Below are 12,567 nucleotides of genomic sequence, written 5' to 3' on the forward strand. Positions count from 1 at the left end.
CAAAGCTACTCAAGGAAAATCTATTCAACACTTAGAAATTTCCTTTTTCTCCAACATAGGATTTAACTTTCTCCTAGTTAATCCCTTAATCACCTACTTAAGTAGGAAAAATGGAAATCTGGATTTCACATAAATAACGTCTTATTTTATTTAATAAATAACTCATATATAAAATTTATAAACTATGAAATCCATGAGATTTAGGGCATCAACTCCAACAATATCTACATGGTGTTGTGGAGTTAAGAGACAATAATAATAACGTCTTCAAAGTAAACAGACAATGGGTAAAGACTTACTAGGGAGAAATGGTAAACAAGGGTATAGCCGCAATTTCCCTTGTCAAGTTGGAGTAAGTAAAGATCCTCATGTACAGGTACGTTATTTTTATTTTCATTATTTTATCAACAAAAAAAATCTTTGAGTTCTAAGTTCTTTTGATCTATCTGCTTCAATGAATAAACTTTTACTAGGTTGGTTTTGTCTAAGGAAGAGGTATTTAAGATGACCATAAGGAATATCTCGATCTGGAAATCTACCTGGAAGTTTAATTAGTTGTGTGAACTGAAGGAACTCGTATGAGGAGAAACTTGAGCGGAAGTGGATCGACCAAATTCCATAATTTATCGAATATAAAGTTTACAATAAACAAACAAGAAAGTATGCATTTACAATTAAATTACAACATGCTATACAAGAAAAAGATTTCAAGAAATATCACCTTTGTAGAACCTTTTCTTCATAATCCTCCCTTGAACGGAATCACCAACTTCTTGAAGACCTTTTTCAAGATAAGCCTCGAACAAAAACCCAAACACTACCACAATGAAACCTTGGTATTCTAAGGGTGAGAATCTAGGAGTGGTGGACTCTGACTATTTTGGTTTAGAGGGATAGTTTAAAGTGTAGAAGGAAGAAGATTGAGAACTTTTACAAAAACACTCAAAGATACAGAACACTTCTATAACTCTTTCTCTCAATCGTTCAAAATCAACAGTCACAGAGAAAAAGAAAACGATTTTCTTTTATTCTCCTTTTTCCAAATAGAATAACCACCCCCACTAAAGTGGGTGGAGAGAAAAGATGAGGAAGGGGATCTTATTATCAAAATAATACTAATAATATAAGTATAAATATGATAACTTATCATATTATATATATATTATATCAAATATAACATATAACCTATAGTTTTAATATTATATCACATACAATATAAACTATACTTTCTTTTCTCTATTACATGGCATTTAATATAAATCTTATTTATATTAAATTTAATAACTATGAATCTCATTCATAGAAAATATATTTCAATTTCATTCTGATATATATTTCCTCCTGTTAAGCTATAATATATCGAATACATTATGACAATTATACACATATAATTAAAATAATTTAATTATATCATATATAATTAAATCCCTCTATTAATTTGAACAATTCAAATTAATCAAAAAATTGATTCTCAACTAAATTCTATTATTCACCATCCATTAACTGTCGGGCACTTCATTAAAGACTGACAACTGCACTCTTCGTACTACATATATATTTCTATGTCCATTGGATATAACCAATCAACAGTACGATGACCATTCACAAATTGCTCATAAGTATAGCTGGGCCAATTACCATTTTCCCCTTTAGTTATATCTAACTACTTAAGTACCACTGATCCCTCTAATAAATAACAGATCATAGTCCTACTATGACTAAACCCCTCTCGGGCCAAGAGAGGGCGTGGTGCCATATTGTTCAAGACCCAGAATCAGCCCTTAAGGGAGCAATTTATCTATTTACCCCTGCTTTGAGGAAGAAGTGAATTCCATCTTGTGTAGCTGTGTTCCCACTCCCCAATCAGACGAATCCCCAAAATGATAGGCTTGTTGAGTTGGCGATCTAGCCACTCTTACCTATACAAATCAAATGACCATCCTCATAGGCAGAAGTTCACAACTCATTCAGGATTTAGATCATCTTACCTATGGTCATGTAGGTGAAATGTAAGTCTCTATTATCAACGACGTTATATAATGAGACTAAACATTTCGTGGTTCGGTCTTATACAAACTCCTTTGTATAGAATATCTCCGCTCGCATATCTACTACATGAATGATCAGGATCAGGTCATTTGTAGTACTTTACAACAATTGTAACACCTACAAAGTGGGTCATACTCGTAGTGTCACAAAGATAGAGTACTCAGCCTTATCTATCTACTACAGACCATTTAGGTTATCACTTAAACATGATCCACCCATATGTGTCCACATACATGTTTAAGTTACAAAGATAATCTTGGATGTTAGTTTATTGGTTTGTGGTTAATGCAACTAAAATATCATATATTTTATAGACAATGAATAAAATATAAAATATTTTAAATATATAAAGAGTTTGTTCAACAATGTTTACAAACTATAGGACCCTACTAGATTTAGGGCATCAACCCCAACATGAACTTTTTAACATTTTAGTTGCAGAAATTAAGAAATTGAGAAGCAAGAAAATCAAAGGGTAGTGTCCTCGCATCATTCATTAGGAAATTCCAGAAGGTGCTGACATCATCAGCCATACCACCTTATAAATAGGTTGACCTTCTCTCATTCAATTGCCATATGCCTTTTGACCTACCCACACAAGAGTCCACTTTCACACTCTCTCGACCGCCGGTACTTCTTCTTTGATTCACCCTTTCTTTTTCTGATTTTCATCATCGGTCACCCTTATTTCCCCCTTTCAACAATGAAGTCCACCTCAAGCTCGTCCAAGAAAAGTCGTTCACCGTTTGTGGAATGCACCTACATCCAAAGGAATCCAACTCGAGCATTTTAAGAAATGGCGCTAGCGTCTAAATCTTCACGGCAAGTGGCGCAACAAATGTCGCCTCCTCCATTGTCTTTGACCACGTCTTAGTGATCCACGCAAACACCCAAGTTGAGGGAAACTCAATTGGAGCCAAGGGAAAGGGTTTCAAAAGAAGGTTCAACTTCTCGTCTAGCCATCATAAGTCCAATGATCCAAGAGTGCATTCTAGGGCTTGGTGGGAAGAGATTAGGTGAATAGGGGTCGAAAGAAGTTGAGCTCTTGCTGAGGAGGATGTTGATCATACATAGTTGGAGGTCACTGTTCCGATTGGGAAAGGTAAAACTACAAACCTCTCATATCCTTCATCTTCTTTTGCCACGAACATGCAAGGCCAAAAAGAAGCCCTCCTGGAACACCTTTCTCAGAAGAGGTATGGAGGGAGGTAATGAGGCAAATTGTTGACATAGCAAGGAAATAAAGGCAACAATATTTGGAGAATTGCACTATGAGGAGGTCGAAGAGCCTTGAAGTAGGCTCTTGCTGAAGACAAAGAATAAGAAAAGTGAAAAGAAGAGAAGAAAATAGGAAACTGAAAGGGAGGAGGAGAAGAAAGAAAATGAGGAAATTTGAAAGAATATATGGAACGATCTACCATCGAATAGGAGAGGAAGTCCAAACATGGAGCTGGAGGGTTCTAAAGCAGGCTGAGATCTAAAAAAGAAAAGAAAAGTTAACAACAGGATGATGCAGCAACATTAACCTTGCTGCAACAGACACTAGAGGCTGCAGTCCCTAAGCAGCTTGATGAAGCTAATGTGGCTACAGAGCCATTCCAACAAATGGAGGGCAACGCGCATGTTCAAGATGAAGAAGAGTTTTTATGACCTCTTTACTTATGAGGTAAGCGAAGAGAGTTCAGAGGAAGAAGAGTAGAAGGACTCCATAAATATGGAGGAAGTACAAGAAGATGAGGTCAGAAAATTTGTGCCAAAGAAAGTGGCTCCTAAGAGGGTCATAAGATCAACAACTAAAAGAAAAATTGAGGAAATAAGAGGACAATCTGAGGCAAAGAAGCTGAGAATGAAGAATGCGTCAAGGATTGTAATTTCATCACCCAATAATGAAGATAAGGAAAAGGATGGCTTGGCCAAGAGGATGGAGATTCTGAGGAAAAGGGAGATCTTCAAGGAGAACGGATCCTCCAATAGGGCTGAGGAGTTACCACCATTTATAACCTATGTGGTGGCACACTATGGTCCAAGCAGCCCTCACTCACCAGCATTTCTCTTGTGAAAGAGTTTTACGTAGGGAGGCAGTCAGAGAAGAGCTTCTCCATTGTGAGAGGAGTGAAGGTGGATTTCTCTACAAACACCATCAACTCCCAATGTTTAGTCCTAGATGAGCATGAAGAAGAAAGCTTCACGAGGATTTATGCTCAATCTGAGAAGTTGGTGAATGATGCTCTCACAGATGGCGGGAATACTAGGCGCTGAGTGGGTGCTCTCTTCAGTCGAATGTTACACCCTGTGTCTTGAGGACATCAAAAACCAGTTGGCCATATGGCCTTACTTCATCAAGCTCTAAATTATGTCAACCACACACGATACAACCATCTCTCTTGAGCGGATTATACTCTTATATAACATCAAGAAGACTCTCACCATCAACTTGGGAGGAATTATCAATCAAAAGATGGTCGAGTGTGGCCCAGAACAAGAGAGCGGTTGTTCTTCCTTTCCCTCATCGACAAGCTATGTGCTTGGGCTGCATGGTGGTTTGAATTTTATTCTTCCTTGGATAATCTCATAACTCATTTTATTATTGTTTTGAATTTTATTTGTTTTTTTAGGTTAAGTTAGTTTTCGCTTTTGATAGGATAGTTTTATGTCTGTTCTGCTGATATTTTCTTTTTTTGGATGGCTAACATTATTTGTAAATAATTTGATGCATTTTGTTTTATTTGTTATGGAAGTAGCTCTTAATGATGTTACCTAGGGCATATCTTCTTTTGCATATCTTTCTTTCAGACTCAAAAGAGTACAAAACCAAGAGTTTCATTTTTGTCTATATGTGCAAAACCTCTTCAGGCTAGTCTCCTGCATGTCCACTAGTTTAGCACACTAGGAGAACCTAGCCTTACATGTTGTAACCAAGCCGAACAACCATACTCTTATTTTTACCCCTTTTTTTTAGTTTCTCTTTTTCAAGCAATGAGACATTGCTTATCTTAAGTTTGGGGCGAGAACTTTTGTCATACCCTACCTCGAGCCTGCCTCTTGAGCCCGAGGGGAGGCGTGAAGGACCGCATATACCACCCTTTTGTGACACCTACTGCCCATCTAAATCTCTTTACTCTCATAAAACTTTAAACCAAAGATGTAAACAACAACTGTTTGATTAAGCTCATTTTATTACAAATAATATAACGTTTATACAACTCTCATGCTTAACTATAAAGTTTACATCAACAACTCTAAAACCCGAAAGTGTGACTATGACTGTGGCAGACCTTGATCTTAGCAGCACCCTGGAACTCCTCACCTTTCGCTACCTGGGAAGAAATACATGAAAAAGGAATGAGCTTTAAGAAGCTCAGTCAGTGGTAAGCAACTTCTAAAGTCTATTTCAACTCATAATAATACAAGTATATCACAATTACGAGGTTACATTTAAACCTTAGTCTTGAATGAGTCTGTTTTCAACTCTATTTGTATGCACGGTAGATAGTTAAACTGATACTACTCAGAATGAGTCTGATCTCGACTCTACCTATACACACGATAGGTAGTTAAATGATACTAGTCATAAACGCTCAATCTCTTGCGTTACCTATGTTTCTTATGTACACATAGATCCCCGCTTATGGGCTCAGAAGCTAGACCTTCCGATCTGACCATCCCATATGAGGTTCCTCTCACAGGCTCAGGAACTAGACCCTCGGTCCCCTGATCATCCTGTGAGGTTCTACTCCAGGCTCAGGAACTAGGTCCATTGACCCCCTGACCATCAGGATCACATAATCTCATACTCATTCAAAACATATGCATATAAATATACTCTAAAAGATATGCTTAAGACTTAAAGGAAATTACCACTTACCTTGGTCGGGTAGGAACCTTTTTCTCTAGAAGTTCCTTGGTTTCCTTGGGCTCCCTTTTGAACTCTAAATTCCAGATTCAACTACAAGCTTAGATTACTCATAGTTCCAAGCCTTATTTCGAGATACTTCCAATAAACATGTTCTAAAATGTCTCATGATAAAATCTTAGCTCAGAACTTCTCGTGGTTTGGCCGAAATTCTCAAATCATCAAAATTAGGCCAAGCTTACCCAAGAGCTCGACCCTTCTGTATTTTTCTCACTCTCCAACCTGATTCCTTGGAGCTTCTTCTCCGGCATCCCTACCTTGAAAACTAAACTCTCATAGATTTCAAGTGGCTTTGAAATCACTCAAAACACATGAGTAATCTGAGAGAACTCTTCGTCCCATGTTGATGGTACTTCTAGACCTCATTGTCCGACAGTATCTCCTCCTCTTGGAAACACATGGTTTTCCTCCGAATCTGCTCTCAAACACTCTTCCTACTATTCTTTGAAAAGAATTTATGTTATGAGCTGAAGAGTCACCTTGTGGTGGTATTTATAGGCCAAAGGAACCGATCCTTCTCATTTCCTTAAAACTTCCAATGCCAGACACCTCCTACTTTAGCAACTTTTGGAGTGTTTGCACCAAACCTTGCCACCACCTACTTTGATGCCATTCACCTACTTCCATGGCACTCACCTACTTGCATGAAGTTTGAGTTGTCTTCCTCATGCATAAGTCTTCCTTGCATAAAACTCTATTTGTCCACCTCCTACTAACTCAAACTCAACCTCCTCTCGATTCAGCCACTTATCTGGGTGAATTCATCAGCCTTGCGTAATGCAAGCCTCAACACTACATAAACACTTAGCCCATCGTCTAGTCCATCGTGTAGCTCTTGCACCCATCGCATAGCTCCATCGTTTAGTTAATCTCTCGTTGTCGCTTAGCATCCAGCCCTCTCGCTGTCGTTCATTATCCAGCCCTCTCGTTGTTGCCAATCATCTAGCGCTTGCGCCCATCGCATAGCACCTATGTCCCATTGCATAGCTCCATCGTTTAGTGATCTCTCGTTGTTAACGATCTCGCTATCGCGTATCTCTCGCTATTAACGATCTCGCTGCCACTCATCGTCTAGCGCATAACCCATCGCATAGTGCTTGTGCCTATCGCATAGCTCATCGTTTAGGAATCTCTCGCTCTTAAAGATCTCGCTATCGCTCATCGTGTAGCGCTAACCCCATAATCTAACGCATCACGTCCATCGTCTAGCGCTCATGCCTATTGTGTAATGCCATCGCCTAGCGCTTGCGTCTATCGTCTAGCACTCGCGTCTAACGCTGAGCACTTTTGCTTATCGTGTAGCACTATCGTCTAGTGCCGCAAGCAGCTACGCGATTGTCTGCGCACATGCTTCAACGCCCAGCGCCCATGCTCGCACATACTAGTCAGCGTGCATGCCCAATCTCAACACCCAGTGCTCATTGTCTAGCCCTCTTATCACCCCAACGCATGCGTCTTTACCTCCCAAGCTCAACGCATGGTTGTCCTTGGCTTCAAGGCTTAATCTCTTATAACCTCTACAAACTTAGCCTCATTAGAGCCTTATGCGTTAATGCTTCCAAACACCAAACGCATGGTTTCGTTTTGGCTTTATACTTAGCCAAATTTCCACCTGTTAAGTTCCAACTCAAAGCTACTCAAACGTTTACTCCAATACTTAGAATTTTTCCCTTCACCATAGGATTTAACTTATACTTAATTATTTTCCTTAATTACATGCTAAAGTAGGAAAATTAAAATCCGGGTTTCATAACTTTCATATTCTGTATATCAATATATGCATCTATTGTGGGAATGTGTATACTAGGCCTTGAAAAAAATTAAGAAAAAGAAAAAATAAAGCTATGATGATCCTCCTCCTTCTTGAATTAACCAAAGTAGCTAGAAGAAAGCATGACACTCATGCTTTCTTTTGTAGCAAAACGGTTATGAAAGAAGTGAGTGGTACCTAAAGTGTGAGCCTTACCCATAACAAAATGTTCCGCATGCACTCATATGGGCAAGCTGAAATGAAGGTAAGGATGACATCGTGGGTTTTTCCTAGGCAAGGAAAAAAAGAAAAAATAGCAATAAAACAAAGACCTATCCAAAATTTAAGTTTTAGGGGTGTGAAAATTCTGTAATTCATGGTGATTGGAAAAGTTGTAGTATGTTTAGGATCTCACTAGGATCAACGACTAGTACGTAGGTTATTTGGACATGTTTAGATAGATAGTTGAGGGATTCTAAGCCTTTGATCTGAGTAAAACTCTTGCACGGATTCGTTGGGAGTTTGTAGCTATACAAGTTACTTAGATTGGAGCCAGAGACCCTTTCTAAAAGTTGTTATCTTGGCATTTATCAAACTAAGCATGCATGTTTTGAATTATGAGATTATCTTGGCAGTGTTTTCTTGAGAACAAGAAAAGACTCAAGTTTGGGAGTGTGATACATGCCATGAAATGCATGTTTTTGGACCGATATTTGCTTACTTTTACTTAAAAAATGGACTTTCGCATGTGTTTTACCCTAAATTTAAACTTAATTAGTAAAAATAAGCATAAGAGTGTTTGATTGGGCTTAAAAGTTGTTATTTACTGATTTGGAAGTGATTTTGTGGACTTTGACAGGTGATTTTGGCCAAATTACAGAATTTTTCTCAATGCAGCCACTCACCAAATTTACTACGGTCGCATCAGTAAAGCCCTAATTTTCAAGAATTCATCCTATCAAAGGTGGTTGCGATTTTGACATTCACAGTAGTTGTTCAACGTGATTTCACCTGATAAACCCTCAAAGCATGGATTTCAACTCTCCTCAATTGATTTGGGACCTATAAAAGGTGGAGAAACCCTTCATTTCAAAAAATAACTCTCCATCTCCAAATTCATTATCACTTTTCCATAGTTTCTGTCATTACGTCACTCCCATTGGACATTTTCTCAACTTCTCAAGTTAATAGCCTCAAGAACGAAAGTGTAATGACCCGATCCCCTAGGACTTAGATTAGGCCATTACTAAAATAAATACATGCATAGGATTTGAAACGATGCCTAGTAATGTTGAAATAAATGCTAAATAGACAAGAGAAGTTCAAAAGTAATTTATTAAATGCAATTTTTAAAACAATAATAGGGTACCCATAATTCGTAAAAACTATTAAAATATAAAAGTAACAATCCTTCATAATAAGTTTCAAATAGTAAAATCAGAAATTAAGGGTAAAATAAGGATTCTAAATTTCATGATGCGGAAGCGTAAAAACTAGTCCAGTGGCTCGATCATGAATTCCACTGTGCCATCGCTGGTGCATCTCTACCCTTACCTGAAACATCAACATAAGAAAGAATGAGTATGAAATACTCAGTAAGTAACCCCACCACTGGGGTCAGGTTAGGCATCTATGTCCTCTAGATACCCACATATGGCACATAAACATATGGAACAACCAAGAGACTGAGTCTTATCCTATTGTAGTTAAGTATGCCCACAAAACTGGTGAATCCCGAAAGGAAACAAAAACTGGTGAATCCCGAAAGGAACCACAAACTGGTGAATCCCGAAGGAACCACAAATTGGTGAATCCCGAAGGAACCACAAAACTGGTGAATCCCAAAGGGAACACAAAACTGGTGAATCCCGAAGGAAACACAAACTGGTGAGCATCTAACTAATCAATGAGGATATTCACACAGTCTTAACGTGCTAAGATTCAACATTGTACAGTTCTAAAACATACATAAAAATCCTTGATACCATGGCTTCATCACATACACATATTTCTTAATAACATATTATACATCATCCATGTATAACTTACATCATAAATCCACAACATGCAAGTATGCCTCAACACCAGCAGATCAGACATCGACATATAAAAACACATACTATCACATACTAACGATCAAGTACTTAGGTGTGTATGTAAACAAATCAAAATTCGTGCAGAACATACTTTGATTCAGGTCATACTGTCAATCAACATGCTAACATTTACCATAACATACACTTATCTTGCTAGCATACAACTAAAGCCTGGCCTGTGGGTAGTTCCAATGGTAAGATTACTTACCTCAAATAAAGTCCAAAAGTTAAGTCAAACGAACAAACTCCTTTCTAGCTTTCCACAACTTTTGAATGAGATCCCAAAAGCTTGTCAAAACCACATCCAAATCCTCTTGACACCACACTTTTGACTTCAAAGTTTCTCCAAAACCCAAATCCACAAGTTCCGACGACCTTTATTGTTGGCAGTACAAATGACAAGTAATGACTGATCCAAAGCACCCTTACGTGACTGTCGAACTCGAGATTCTGGGCATTGACCTGCAACCCACGGAGAGCAGTGCCGGTTGGCGAGCGATACCGTTGGGATTCGACGATCAGAGGCGCGGCTGAGCGTGAATCAAGTGGCCGTGACTGCTTCGTGGTCCAGACGTGTGAAGGGGCGGTGCAGCGGCGATCTGGGCAGTGAAGGGAGGCGGCGGTCAGCGGAGGTTATAGGGGAGGGTTGCGCGGCGAGATTGGCCGCGAGCGACGACTGAACGACCGATAAAACTTGGGCGAGCGAGGAGGAGATCGGCTGGGTCGGGAGGAAGAAGACGAGAAAGAAATCAGGGAAGGGTGTGTCGTTGGAGGAAGGAGGAAAAGGGTTGATTTAATATAATAATAATAATAATAATAATAATAATAATAATAATAAATAGTAATAAATATAATAACTAAAAAGGAAAACAAAATTATAATTAATTTCTTTCCGTTTCAAAAAGGAAATTAATTCATGCCATTAATTTTCACATTGAAATTCAAAATTGAATAATTTTCCGCCAACTTAAATTCCCGCATTTATACTTGAGATCCAAAATTCCAAAAAGGCCCTCCAACTAAGTAATTATTGAATTACCAAATATAACGTTACTAAAATTACATTATTATATAAAAATGTGTGGGGTGTTACAGAAAGTTCCTCTAAGGCGTAGTTCCTCTAAGTTATTGAGTCATTTTATAGAACTTAATTAACAGAGTAATAATGGAAACTATGATAAACATTCACTCTTAAGCATGTTTCTAATGCAAAAATAGAGAGGAAAAGGGATAAGAACACTAACCCTTGAAGATCCAATCTTCTCGCTTCCTCTCTAATGGTCACGAATGAGAAAAACTCCTTGATCTCAAACACCAACACATTGAACTTCTTGGACACTACTAATAAAGTCTTCCTTATTATTCTCAATGAGAAAACCAAAGACAAAGTTGTATGGGCTTGCCTTTTAGTAAGGGAGGATGAAGAAAGATCTTGAGAGAATTATTCTGGGAGATAAATTATAGAAAGATGGAGGAAGAAGATCTTTTTAGTAGAGAGAACTTTTATCCAACATATTGATCTTTCACGTAAAACCAACCACCTCCCCTCTCCTATACCAAAAATTGCATATATGAGAGATACCTCCAAATCTTGAAATAACTCCTAAGGAGTTATTGATTTTGAATTCAAAATTTAAATTCAATTTTAATTTAATTATATTAACAAATTAATATAATTAAACTATATATTATATCCCACATAATATATAACCTATATTTTATTTTCTCTCACACAACCTATAGTATTAATATGAATCATACGCATATTAATTTTAATCTATAGTTTCTATATGAATCATATCCATATAAATAATATTTGACTTGTATTCAAATATTTATTTCTCTCATAAAACTATATAGATTTAATATAAATCATATTCACATTAACTTTAACATATAGTCTTTATATGAATCTAATTCATATAATAAATACTTGAATCATATTCAAATATTTGTTTATCTAATAAAACTATATAATGTACCAACATATAACTGCACTTAGACAATTAATTTCCTTTAATTAATTTTAACAATTTAAATTAAATCAAAATTAATTTGATTCTTATTAGTTCTTATTAAGCTAATAAGGGGACCGTATGGATCTATAGGTTGAAACTCCAACGACACGAGATTATTGACTAAACTCATTAATCAAATTAATCAACATTCATTAATTATTGGTTACTCCACTAAAGACTGATAGCTGCACTCTTCGCACTATAGATATATTTCTGTGTCTATTGAATATAACCAATCAATAATGTATTGACCCTTGGGTCGAGACTCAGAAATTAATATCATTGATTCGACTCCAAACCGAAACAAAAATATTTTTTATATTACCCAAATCTACTTCTTATACTAACAAGTAGCATAAGCAGCAAGTACAGTGTCGAACCACAGGGAGGCAAGGATTTAATCTTCTCTTAAGCTAAATTCGACTATAAAAAGAAAAAAAATGGGGGTTTTGTTTGATTGGATAGAATCAAATAACTTGCATGAAATTAAAATGCAAAAGGTAAATGAAATCATGGATTGGAGTCTATCTAATTTCTAGAGTAAGAGGGATAATTCTATGCAATTTCTATCATGGAGTTCACTAATTAAACAAACATTCCATTCTATGCATGCACAACTACTAAATCAATTTGTTTAACTTGTCTCTACGAAGGCCGACAACTAATTAAAACCAAATCAATCAAGTGTCCCAAGCATTAATCAAGGTTGGAAAGCCATTCCCTAATTAAACTATATGCTTT

General features: G+C 37.1%; 1 long non-coding RNA gene across 1 annotated transcript; it reads right to left on the reverse strand.

The window, feature by feature from the left end:
* Nucleotides 1–9,031: 9,031 nt before the first annotated feature.
* LOC150037805 (uncharacterized) lies at nucleotides 9,032–10,595 on the reverse strand. The gene is made up of 2 exons (XR_016527881.1): nucleotides 10,017–10,595; nucleotides 9,032–9,266 (listed from the first exon to the last, which is right to left on the reverse strand). It is a non-coding gene; the product is annotated as an uncharacterized LOC150037805 (long non-coding RNA).
* Between the last annotated feature and the right edge of the window lie 1,972 nt (nucleotides 10,596–12,567).

This window comes from Benincasa hispida, chromosome 2, assembly GCF_027475165.1.
Source record: "Benincasa hispida cultivar pf3 chromosome 2, pf3_genome.v1.1, whole genome shotgun sequence".
Taxonomy (NCBI): domain Eukaryota; kingdom Viridiplantae; phylum Streptophyta; class Magnoliopsida; order Cucurbitales; family Cucurbitaceae; genus Benincasa; species Benincasa hispida.